General features: G+C 44.0%; 1 protein-coding gene across 2 annotated transcripts in view; it reads right to left on the reverse strand.

Moving 5' to 3' along the window:
* Positions 1–12525, reverse strand: part of OVA2 (tRNA synthetase class I (I, L, M and V) family protein) — a 391242-nt gene that overhangs the window by 174282 nt on the left and 204435 nt on the right. The window lies entirely within an intron of this gene.

Raw genomic sequence — 12525 nt, forward strand, 5'->3', positions numbered from 1 at the left:
TTAAATTATTAATGTATAGTTCGATTCATAAACAAGCAATTCTGACTCAAGTGCACAACTTCCCACATACTCAATAAAATTTCAAACTTACACAACCCATTTCTTGTTAGGCTTAGTAATGCAAAGTCAAATCTCAAAGAACCCTTTCCTTATCATGCTGGTTCAGCTTCATAACTTCCCACATAGTACAAACACTATAGTTTTTCTTTCAATTCTTATTTTATTTGCTTACACGCAAACAAGAAAAGGAACAGGAGTAGGCCATGCACATATGGTGACTCACGAGGTATCATGCTCTTTGGTCTTGACTAGACACATTCATACCCAAACTCATTTAACATATAAATTAAATTATTATCTTATCTACTCGATTCACGCTAGTCTATGGCCTTTAGAAAAGACGTAGCGAATTCAATTTGCAGCACGAGCAAAAGGTGAAAAGCGTTATCTCAACTCCAAGAAAATGTGAAAATGCAAGCACCAAATTGGACTCTGGAATATCTCACGAGCAGAGATAGAAAACATGATAGAAAAACAAGATGCAACATTTTAAATTGGGGATTCTTGTGGGACATGTGTCCTAAAATCAAAATATGCTAGGGCACGCTTTCGACACGGTCCAAAAATGTGTCATTATTTCAGGACACGATGAAAATCATGCCTAACACGTTTGATCGCTTGTGTCATGTCCGACACAAGGAATACGCAATACGAGGCCCTAAGGGTCATGTCCTATGACTTAATCATTGAGACACATTAAATCAAAACTAGCTTTCTCTATGTCTCATTTCTAAATTAGTAGTGTCTCACAAAATAAGATGAACAGTACCTCTATTGCCAACCTCCTGATAACATCCAAATAAAATCGGCAAATCGCGAGTTTTTCAACTTGATGATTTCAATGACCGAAATTTTTGAGAGTTTTTCAAATTTTAGAAAGACACAATTTAATCGATAAAATTGTGATTTTATCGCGAGTCGAACGAAAAAATCGCAGGGGGTTTTGTGAACACAGGCTTTGAAGCATCCTTTCAGTTGGAGCTGATAAATCAGGGGATTGGAGCCTCCTTCCAGTTGTTGCTGGAGATTCTTGGAAATTGGAGCTTCGTGTTGTTGTAATCTTTATAGACATATTAAAAGTGTTTGGTGGTTTTTCTCTTGATTGGGTTTCCACTTAAAAATTTATTGTGTATTGTCTTAGATGTTGTGCATTAATGAATGGTCTTGTTAACTGTTCACGTGATGTGATGTTGATTGATGTTTTTGATTGGATACTAATGTTATTTTATGCTCTAAAGATTAAAATTAACTAATTGAAGTGAAATATTGATTCACCCCCCCTCAATGTATTCAAGTGAGGTCCCACTAGACTAGTGCTAAAGATTAACCCCCCTGGTAAGGTGAGAGAAACATATTTATAGTCAAGATCGATCAATCATCCAAATCACCCCTTTATGTTGATTTGGGGTAACATCGGATGTGCTCTAGCCATGAAAATTGGTGGAGAGGCTAAAGCACATGAGATCTCCAAGACCCAGGAATGGTTTGGGGAAATTCTATCCGGTGAGAGAGATATTAAAATAATTAATATTTTTAATGGGTTCCTAATTCTAAACTTAGGAAAATAAAAAATACTAATGGCTATTAATATAAAACTGGGCTAGAAGGTTCTAAATGACATGGATCAAGCCAAATCTAATCTTAGCCATTGATTAGAGATTTAATCTCGGTCATTGAAGACTCAACAGAAAAAGTATAAGAGGAAGCTTGAGGGTCAGTTGGAGACGCAGCAAGTTGATCAGTCAGTTTGATTTTCTGGAGCGGGGTTTGTTGAGAGAAATCGAACCAATGATAGGAGTTGCAGCAAGGGGCAGTGAGTGCATAGCAGAGAGGCAGAGACAGTGTCGAGAGACCAACGCAGAGGCAGAGAGGCAGACGCAAAGCCAGCAGGCGCCACGTAGAGGGCCAGAGTGACTGCGCAAAGGGCCAGAGAGGCAACGCAGAGCATCTGTAGGTTGATGCAGAGGGTTCTAGGCTGACGCAGAGGCCAGGAGGGTTGACATAGAGCCTCAAAAAAGCATTGGAGAGAGTTTCGTGGAGCAGACTTTCAGAATATCTACTTCCGAAGAGAGGTATTACTGCCAGATTGATTTCATTCCCCTACACTTCATTCCCCTATCGGGTCCGTTCACAAGTCGCTATCGCATATCGAAAGGGCTCCGTCTCTGTGTATTTCGTTTAATACGAAAATACATTAAAACACTATAAAGCCCACATTCTCGAACCTGAAATACTATCCAATATCGTTAATAAAAACTTTTGGGTCCGCAACATCGCATCAGCGCTTTTCCCTTTGGTTTTTCGTTCGTTCACGAAAATGCGATTTACAAAGGAAAACTTAGTTTTCCAGACTTCAAAATATATGCAATGCCGCCTATTATATTATCGGGTCCATAATATCGCTACCTTTATTGGTATCGATCCTGCTCCACTACATAGTTCTGATGTGATATATCGCAATCGCTCATCGCAATAACCCTTTCGTCGTTTGTGAGCGCTTCTGCAATCCCCCGATAGCGATCCGGCGATGTAATATGGGTTGTCGATCTGCGCGCTTGATCGAAGGTCCAGATTAACACCGCCAATCACTGTCACATGCCTTATGTGGATCCCGCCAATTCCACCGATCGCTGTCGCAAGACTCATGTGGATCTCGCCGATCTCTGCCGAAGGTCACCGCCGATTATGATTACTGATCCGATCCGGACCATTGATCGGCCAAATCGGACGGTTACTGTGCATCACTTGTTCCACGCCTCCATACTCTCTTTTTTTCACGATTTCGTGGGTTTTGGGCCTCCCAATAATGTTTCTCCGCCCTGCTAAGGGTGTTTCCTCTAGTGGATAGAATTGTTTTTAATTGCAGAAACAAATTCACTCTAGACAAAAAGAATCTTACCATGCTTCTTCAAGTCAGCTTGTGTCCTGCCTTCCCACCATACTAAGGCAATTCCTCCCAAGCATAGGCTGGCCAGCTAAATCTCACTTCTGTCTAAATCAATGCTCTGCACCCTACAATACACATCAATCTGCCTAATCCAGTTATCTAGCTTCTCTGCATTTAACTCTCCATCATATATTGGCAAATCAAATTTAACATCTAATTTAATCAAAGATGTTTTCTTCTTTTTAATTTCAAGGCTATCAGGAGGCGTGGACAGAGGAACCTCTTTTCCTTTCCCTTTGCCTTCAGAATGGCCATCTATATGAGATTCTTCTGCTCCTTTGTCTTGTTTGGAAGTAGAAGAATCTTCACTCCGACCTTTCTTAAATTCTCTATACATTTCTTCTACCATGGCTCTCATGGTCATGAAACTGTCCATGAACTGAGAGTCTGATTCCAAAGGGTTTTCTTCTGCCATTTTCCTCCTAGTATAGACTCTACCAATTTCTGGGTTAGATTCAACCAATTTTCCTTCTCCTAATTTAAGCTTTGATCTAGTGAGCATTCATAAACAGTCCAGCACAAGCTTGTCTAACCTTAGCAACCTAAAGCTCTGATACCACTTGATCTGATAATGAGATCTAAGACAATTAATAAGGTATTACAGACCTATGTGCATGGATTTGTCTATGTCATTTTATGCAATGGATCGATAAGATTGCGAAATGCACAGACAATGAAGCAGTAAAACAAAACATAATAGGCAACACATACACAGCAAATTTAATAAGGAGTTCACCCAATACTCCTGGGCTACATCTCCTGGTCCAACCTTCAGTGGTGGCCTCTCTATTATGTCTTCAAGCAGAGTTTTGTTTACAACAGTGAGCTCAATTTGAGCCTCACACACAAACAGAAATACAATAATAAGAGCTTACTTGAATCTCTCAAGTTCTCTATGAGTACACAGACTCCCCTAATGCTCTCTGTCCTAAACTCTGTCTCGGCATTTGCCTGAATACTGCTCTCCCCTCATGCTCTTTGTCTGTGGCTTTTTAAAGCCAACTGCGCTGCCTGTTCATTTCATTTCCTCGGCTCTCAGTCTCCCCGGCCTCTTGAACGCTTTGAATCCCTCTCCAGCGTTATACAATCATTGCCTAACGCATGGAGAGGAGGTGGCCACCCATTCCGCAGCGCTAGAGTGCCTCGGGCCTCTGAAACGCCTGAAACGGCCGCGCGCTGTTTCTACAGTGGAAATACATTTTAACAGAGAAATTTGCCAAAACCATGATATGTCGGACTTCAAAAGTCCTCCAATACACTTCATTCCCCTATCGGGTTCGTTCACAAGTCACTATCGCATATCGGAATGGCTCTATCTCTGTGTATTTCGTTTAATATGAAAATACATTAAAACACTATAAAGCCCGCATTCCCAGACCTGAAATACTATCCAATATCGTTAATAAACCCTTTCGGGTCCGCAACATCACATCGGCGCTTTTCCCTTTGGTTTTTCGTTTGTTTGCGAAAATGCGATTTACAAAGGAAAACTCAGTTTTCCAGACTTCAAAATATATGCAATGCCGCCTATTATATTATCGGGTCCGTAATATCACTACCTTTATTGGTATCGGCCCCACTCCACTGCATAGTTCCGATGCGATGCAGCGATGCGATATATCGCAATCGCTCATCGCAATAACCCTTTCGTCATTTGTAAGCGCTTCTGCAATCCCCCGATAGCGATCTGGCGATGTAATATGGGCCATCGATCTGCGCGCTTGATCAACGGTCCATATTAACTCCACCAATCGCCATCGCATGCCTTATGTGGATCCCGCCGATTCCGCTGATCGCTGTCGCAAGACTCATGTGGATCCCGCCGATCTCTGCCGAAGGTCACCGCCGATTGCGATTACCGATCCGATCTGGACCGTTGATCGACTAGATCGGACGGTTACTGTGCATCACTTGTTCCACGCCTCCATACTCTGTTTTATTCACGATTTCGTGGGTTTTGGGCCTCCCGATAGTGTTTCTCCGCCCTGCTAAGGGTGTTTCCTCTGCGTTAACTTTGATCTTTTAAAAGATTTTGATCTTTGGCATGATTTTTAAAGAGTTTATGAAGACTTAGAGAGCATTATCGGATCCATTTGGATCAAAGGGAGAGTCTTCTGAGACTAAGGTAGCACCAGCATGGGCAGAGAAGGAAGTTTTGACAGACGATGATTGTACCATGAGTGCACACGTACCACTTGAGCGGAAGTGGGGAGAAGTCGAGTTGTAGTCAGGCAGACTACAAGCGATGACGGCCAGGATCCTTGAGGTACCCAACCTCTTGGATTAGACCTTGCTACAGTAGCCCCAAAGAAGAGTAGCAGGATTGGCTGAGTTGAGTGGAGATGGATGCGGATGGAGCGGCAAAGAGAGCTACAGTGCAGGAGTCCCGAGACAGCGCGAGGCTAGCACGCTGCAGCAGTGCGAGAGGCACAGGAGTGTTGCACCAGTACAGGATGGACAAAGAGGTGTGCAACGGTGCGAGATGCAGGGAGTTGTTGCAGCAACGCAGAGGTCAAAGAGGGAGCACTTGTTAATGGCAGAGGGTGCTTTCGCATCAGTGGGCGTCTCTAGTCCAACAGGGAGGTCAGGTTAGGAGATCAGTTCCTTACTTCTCAATAACTGAGTTGCAGTGCAGTAGTGGGCAGCACAATGCAACATGATGAGATGAGGTGCAGTATGGATGCAGTGTTGGGAGAAAGGACCAGCAACAGCACGGATGCAGAGGGAGTTGTCGTACAAATGCAACAGTGGTAGTGGCAGAACCATGGGCAGCAGTACAAGATTCAGCAGTGCAAAGGATGTTGGACAGGAAGGCCTAGCATCAGCACAGGTACCAATGGCGAATGATCAGAGTAATACTCAGTAAGCAGTATTGCTAGAGCACAGTCCTTGCTAAGAGGGAGTGTTTATTTGGGGTAGCATCAGATGTGCTCTAGCCACGAAATTTGGTGGAGAGCTTGGGGCACATGAGATCTCCAACACCTAAAAATGATTTGAGCAGATTCTAAACAGATTAGGAGATATTAAAATAATTAATATTTTTAATGGAGTCCCTAAGTCTAAACTTAGGTAAAATAAAATATTAATGTGTATTAATATGAATCTGTGTTAGAATGGTCCAAAAGACATGGATCAAGCCAGATCTAATCTTAGCTGTTGATTAGGGACTTAATCTCGGCCGTTGATATGTCAACAGGAAAAGTATAAGAGGAGGCTTGAGGGTCACTTGGAGAATACACCAGAGTGATGAGTCATTCTATTCTCCAGAGCAGGGTTTGCTAAGAGAGATAGAATTAGTGATCGGGAGATGTAGCTGAGGGGCATTTGAGTACAGAGAGACAGAGAGGCAAAGATAGTGCTAGGGGAGCAATGTAGTAGCTAAGGAGAGTGATGCAGAGCCATCCAGGGCTCACAATGGGCCACGCAGAGGCAGTCGGGAGCTGCGCAGAGCCTCAGAGAGGCCAGCATTGCTAACGCAGAGGGCCAGAGGGCTAACACAGGGCCTCCCAGGGCTGACACAAACCCATCCGGGGTGGCATAGGGCTAGCGTGAGGCAAAGAGGGGCTGACGTAGTCCAGAGAGAGGCTAACGTTGGGGTTTCTGGGACAGATTGGTGTTGAGTAGATGTTGGAATGATTATCCGGGGTTTCAGCCAGGAGATTTGTCAGAAACTGAGAGGTATTACTTCCAAGGAAATTCTCTATTGGGCAGGCCAGTTTTGGCACGCAGATTGTACTCTGATATTGCTTAATAAGAAAACCCTCAGATAGTTGCACCAATTTTCCCACAATGGGTTTTTCCGGGGACATTGGTCCAAAAATAATGGTGTCATATGGTGTGTTTGTTTCTGTTTCTTTTAGTTGCTGATCTGTAATACGTTGAGCATGCACTAGTGTTTATTTTCAGTATTTACATTGTAAATAACTTGTTAAGGAAAAAAACAAGTAGGTAGCAATAAATCAAATAAAGTGCATGGAGGGTTTCAACTTTCTAACTAAGTAAACTTAGAAACTTCAACAAAAGATCCTGATCATCTCTTTGAGTTTGCTCTCCATGCTCATGCTTTCAATATCCTTATTGAACTAGTCAACAAAAGATATTACAATTCACAACAAAGTCATCCCATAGAAGTCAATGAATTGGATGATTGGAATGACTTTGAGGAAAATCTTGATGATAAAGCAAATGAAGAACCCATGGAGGATCTTCAGGCTGCAAATTTGGGAGTCAGGAATGAGCATGGTATTGATGAAAGCTCCATTCATGCCCACAAGGATGAAGAATATGAAATGGGGCTTCTCATAAGGCATTGGAGGATATGGCTATTGTGGACCAGTGCGAGGTTAACATTACTGATTTCTTCTACATAAATGCGGAAAAATGGGATATTAACCATCATTTCGACAATGACTCTTGTTGAAGGAAATGTAACTAGGTTCAGTCTTCATAAATGTACTTTTGATATTTGTATTTATTCAAGAAAAGAAATATTATTTTTATAATATATGTCAATGAGTTTCTTTCTCATTGAAATAGGTCTAGCACATGTTAAAGTGTTATAGGTGAGTCAAATGGTCAAAAGAAAATGTTGAAGACCTTAAGGGCATGTTACTCCATGTATATGTTTGTATAAGAGTCAAAGAATAACCCTCCAAGCAAAGTCAAGTCTCCTCCAAGCATGTGACACCACCAAAGAAGCCATCCGAAGAAAAGATGGCAAGTCAGTCTACAAATAGACTTCAAGTCGACGTAAAAGGAGGGACAGTCCTCTATATATAGAGGTTGTCCACTCCACTATAACGTCAAGCAATCACCTCTGAAATTAGTGAAGGTAGGAAGCCGAGAAAAGGGTAATAAGAGGACAAGTAAAGGGTCTCCAAGGCAGCAAAGAAAGGAGGAAGAAAATCGAAGTGTTAAAGGGCTAGTTACAGCCACACGTGCGAGGAAAGGAGAGTTGTCTCTGCGGTTATGACAGCAGTAACTTACAGTCAACCATATCTCATTGTTTAGGGTTAAAACTAGGCCTACAAGGCCTCTCACTCAAGTGTGGAAGAAGGCTATACAAGCAAAGGGAGAAGGAGAAGTTTAACATAGTTCTTGTGAGGGTATTCCCTCACACGTGTGAAGAACTAGGGCTGCATTACTGCTGCTCTAAGTCTGCAATATTTGTGAAAGAGAAGAAGGCTCAGTTGGGAGGCAACAAGGTCATCTCCTTAAGTTTGAAAGGCTCCATCACAAGCGAAGGAAGAAAAGATCAAGGGTCATTCTAGAGTATACAATCGAAGGTCTCTACAGTTGTCAGAAGAAGTGTCGAAGGAAGAAAGACAAAATCCTTGAAGGAGGAGGACAAAGTGCTACAAGTGTGAAAATTCTATCACTACAGCAACTAATTTATTTTTCCTACTTATTTCATCATAAGTTATTCATGAAAATTACTTCAACAAACATTAAAATAAATACCGTTGTAGATATCACACCGTAATACAGAAACAAACATATGCACACATTGACACAGTTATTTTGGACCAATGTCCCCGAAAAATCCCAATGTGGGAAAACCGATGCAGCAAGGGAGGAATTTAGTATTCAACAATTTTCTTGTACAACAAGGTGCCAAACTGTCTTACCCACAGATAGACAAACTTCCAACACTTTTCTAAACCCAACGTAGGCCCTACTGACCTCTACTGCAACCTGAAACCCTCTGCGTCAACCTGAAACCCTCTGCGTCAGTCTATTGAGGCTCTGCGCAGCCTCTCTAAGCTTCTGTTGTGTGTGGAGCATGATTGTTCAGAGGTCTTTGTTTCAGCCGGATGTATACCCCAGGAAGTCTTGTACACCCCAAAAATAAATGTAAAATTGCCTTGTAAAAGTATAGTAATTTCTAGTCAATCTGGGCCGTTCATTAGGCGGATGATCTGACGGTAGAACTTATGTTTGTTTAGGGTTTTTTGCCCTAGAAGGCAACCCCTCTCTTTGTATGAGGGCATTGTATTTGGGGTTGTGTGATAGATGTGTATTCTGTGTGAGCGAGAAACAGAGAGGTGAGACTGTGAGAGAAAACAGAGGATATTACAGCGGATTTGCTGTAGGTTGTGTCTCTTCATTTTGCTGGATAATAGAAAGGAAGGACTGGCTGTTCGGGGTGGACGTAGCCCAAACTGGGTGAACCACGTATATCTGTGTCTCTCTTGTTTTGTGTGTTTTCTGTGTTTATATTTCTGCAATATTTTATGTGTTCCATTGCTCCGTAATATATAATTTTCTAACAGCTTCTGCGTCACTCCTGCAGCTTCTGCGTTGATGATGCAAGCCCTTTTGGCTCTACGCAGCCTCTGTTGTCTCTGCACAGTCTCTGCTGCCTCTGCATGGCTTCCTCTGGCTTTGTGTCTGCCTCTCCTGCTGATCCAGGTGGATATTGGTGGCCACCTGCCAAGTCCACCTGGACCCCCACCATTGTCTTTCTCAGCATTTTCAGTTTCCTTAATTGTAGCACAACTTACTATTTTTAGCAGTTTTTCGGGTCCTGAACTTCCGGACCCGTTTTGAGGCCCTAAACGACGTTTTTTGGGGAATCCGGGGGCAACACGAGTCCATGGAATGGACTGGTGTTGCCCGTTCCAACAATGATAGTGCTCGGATAGATCTTTCTAATGAGCTATTGTACGCGTCAAACGGAGATCATATACCAAAGTTACGACCCCGGGAAGTTGATGTACCAACTTACCCCCAAACGGGGCCCACAATTTGGCGTTTCATCTCCTAGGGTTAGGTTTTGGAATGTTAAGGGGTTTCCATTGTTTCTCAACAATAAATAGGCCTTCGAGCCTCATTGTAACACAATTCAGAGGCATGTAGCCATCACATCTCTTCTCAAAGATAAGCTACCATCGCCCTAGCTAGTTTATTTCCATTCCTGTTTGTAAGCATATTTCAGTATTTTCCATTAATGAAATGAAGTATTATTTCCGCTGCATCTTTGTGTATAGGGTTATCTCTGTAATTTGTTGCGTTCCTGTTTAAATCCGGATCAGTGGTATCAGAGCGGTCTGCTTTTTCTCTGTTTTTATTTGCATGTCCCCAACAAGGTCGGGATATAAGGAGTTAGGGCTTGAACTGGTTGAACCTTTGCAAGACCAGCCTCGCAAATCCCGACGGCCTCCCATGGCGGATGAGAAGAAAGACGAGGGGGCAAGAGATCCCATCAAAATCTTGCTCGAAGAAGCGCTCGAGCAACAACGGAACGCGATGATGGAGAGCTTTGCGCAGATCCTTCAGCGGCTACCCAGAAGCGCTGCATCGGCTTCCAGCAGCTCCTCTGGAAACGCCACACCCTTTAAGGTACAAGTTAATTTTGAAATCCCCATATTCGAGGGTCAGATAGACGCCGATGCCGTAGATAAATGGTTAAATCTGCTAGAGGGTTATTTTTCTGTTCATGAATTTTCGAGTCGGGAAAAGATTGTTTTTGCTCTTCTCAAAGCAGCCCCCCACGTCAAGGACTGGTGGGAAACCTACTGCGAGCAGAAGGATGAAAGTACTGGCTCACTATTTTCAGCCGCACCCACCTGGGATTCGTTCCGGGATGCCATCAAGGAGCAGTACTACCCTGTCGGAAGCTATGAGGATGAATACATAAAGTGGACCACGCTGCGGCAGGGAAGGGACCAAGACGTGCCGGAGTTCACCAATCTTTTCCATACCCTTCGCACAAAGTTGGGTATCAAGGATTCGGAGCAACATTTGATACTCAAATACCGTGGCTGCCTGCACAAGTACATCCAGGAAGAAATACAGTTCCTAAACATCCCCTCGCTCGGCGCAGCATACCGGTATGTCGTCAAGGTCGAGCAGAAGTTTAAACAAAAGAAGCGAGACTTTGGATCTGCGAATCCAAAACAGGGGAAAGGTGCCCCTAAACCACAGAACAGAGGACAAAGCCAAGGCAGGACAGCCCAAGACAACCAGCCGAAGCTGCAAGCAAAGAGCAACGCCGCGAAGCCGAGAAAGGACACTGGAAAATGGTGCGAGTTCCATAAGAGCTCCACTCACAACACAAGTGAGTGTCGGGCCAAGCAGTCACTGGTGGCTAAGCTAAAGGTTTCAGAATCAGATGCATGTTCCGACTCTGAGTCAGAACCCGATAAGGGGTATGAAAAAGGGAAGCAGATCATTGATGCGGATCCCAGCGCCACTGTTGCTACCGCAAAGATCCAGAAAAATGAACCCGAAGATCCAGAGGAGGAGGAGCGTCTCTTCCACTCCCAGATGTGGGTAAAGGGCTCCCCGATACAGTTCATTGTTGATAGCGGGAGTCAAAAGAACCTCATTTCAGCAGAGGTCGTGAAGCGGTTGGGCTTACCGACCACAGCACATCCACAACCATACACCATTGGGTGGCTTCACCAAGGGCGAGATCTTCGCGTGAACCAGCAGTGTCGCCTTCCATACAACATCAAGCCCTTCACAGATGACGTATTGTGTGACATTGCTCCCCTTGAAGTTTGTGATGTATTACTAGGACAACCATACTTGTGGAAGCGACATGCTGTGTATGAATCAAGGCCCCGTGCTGTTAATATTACATTGGGAAATAAGTTGTTCAGGATACCAGAGGTAGCACCACCTGCCGCCATCTCTTTGATTACTGCAAAACAATGCAGTAAGATCATTTCCAAAACCAGGAAATTTGTTTTCCTGATGATACGCCCTCAAGGGGAGAAGAAGACAGTGGCCGCGGCCTCCAAACGGGGTCCCTCTGCACGGCAGCTACAGATGGACAAGATTGTGGAGGAGTACGAAGACATCTTCACCTCCCCGGCAGGGGTTCCTCTGCACTGTCAAGTCAAGCACTCCATCGATCTGACCCCAGGTGCGCCGCTACCCAATGGACCAATTTATCGGCGCTCCGTTCTGGAGAACAATGAAATCAAGAGGCAGATTCAGGAGCTCTTGCAGAAAGGTCACATCCGTCCGAGTTCTTCGCCCTGTGGGAGCCCGATAGTGTTGGTACAGAAGAAGGATGGGACGTGGAGACTCTATATTGACTATCGGGCGCTGAACAAGATCACTGTTCGTAATAGGTACCCGATCCCGCGGATTGATGACCTCCTAGACCAACTAAAGGGGGCGAAATATTTCAGCAAGATCGATCTGAAGTCAGGATATCACCAGGTACCAATTGAACCCTCATATGTGTGGAAGACTGCCTTCAAATCCAAGGAGGGCCTCTTCGAATGGTTGGTCATGCCTTTCGGATTGACGAATGCTCCTGCAACCTTTATGAGGCTAATGGATGACATCTTGCGGCCATTCACCAACTCCTTTGTAGTAGTATACTTGGATGACATTCTGATCTTCAGCCAGAGTTGGGAAGAGCACCTCCACCACATCCGACAGGTTCTGCAAACACTGCGGCAACACAAGCTATGTGCCAATTTGGAGAAATGCACTTTTGGCATGACCGAGGTTCAGTATCTGGGATACATCATTGATGAACAGGGGGTGCATGTCGATCC

The sequence above is a fragment of the Pinus tabuliformis genome, chromosome 2_2 (genome assembly GCF_031772625.1).
Source record: "Pinus tabuliformis cultivar Carrire ecotype Pingquan chromosome 2_2, CPIR1, whole genome shotgun sequence".
In the NCBI taxonomy this organism is placed as follows: Eukaryota; Viridiplantae; Streptophyta; class Pinopsida; order Pinales; family Pinaceae; genus Pinus; species Pinus tabuliformis.